Here is a 956-nt window from a genome sequence, read left to right on the forward strand (position 1 = left end):
GTGTTGAGACGCCTTGGAGAATCCTCGCCAAAGGACAAGAGAACCTGCAGAAAGATGCGCAGTGGGGTTGGGGTTGGCACCCCTCCTCTCTCTCCACTCTTCATCCGGATGCTCATCCTCTACAGCTCTTCTCCGGATCCCCACGTCCGCCCCCAGTCTTCTGGTCCTGGCCCCAACTGCCTCGGGCCAGGAGGGGCGGGCCGCAAAGGGCCTCACCGTCCTGCGGCGGGTCGTCCTCCTGGGCCGGGGTGGGCGAGGGCCCAGGGGGGGCAGGGATCCGCGGCTCCCTGGGCGTGGCTGCCGTGGGCCGAGGACTCGAGGTCGCAGCCTAGGCGGAGCGCCGAGGCTGGGCTGCCTGCCCAGCGTTGGCCGCCTGCCGGAGCCTCCTCTGGAAGCTGGAACTCGGAGTGGCGCGCCCAGGGCCATGGGGCGGGGGGACTGGTGCGCGGCTCGGGCGGCAGCGGCTTTCGCGGCCAGCTGCACACGGGACCCGCGTCCTGGCGGTACCAGGCGGTGGAGCCGCGAGGTACAGCCCCCAGCTCCCCCGCCCTCAGGAGCAGCGCCGCGTCGGGGCCGTGCGTGCACCTCTCGCCGCGCGCGCGCGCGTTCCCAGGGCCCCAGAGCCCGCCTCCCGTCCGCGCGCAGCCGCGTCTCGCAGGAGGGCCTTTCGGTGCCCGAGCTGGGCCCTCCGTTCTGAGGCCCCGCCCTCTGTCTTTTGTCGCCTTAGAAACCATTCACCCGGCACAATCAGGCCTCGGGGGCCTGGTTCGGTGGGACTACTTCCAGCAGGCCAAACTCCGAGCCTCACCTGCCCCAGACCCTTAATGAACAGGGCGCTGGAGTTGGAAGCGCAGGGCACTCACTGGTCCGCCAGTTTCTAACAGAGTCCTGATTCTTTATCCAGCGCTTCCTGGGGCTTCAGTTATTCCGCAGTATTCATAGGGGACCACATGCTA

This window comes from Leucopleurus acutus (genome assembly GCF_964270905.1).
Source record: "Leucopleurus acutus genome assembly, chromosome: 10".
Taxonomy (NCBI): domain Eukaryota; kingdom Metazoa; phylum Chordata; class Mammalia; order Artiodactyla; family Delphinidae; genus Leucopleurus; species Leucopleurus acutus.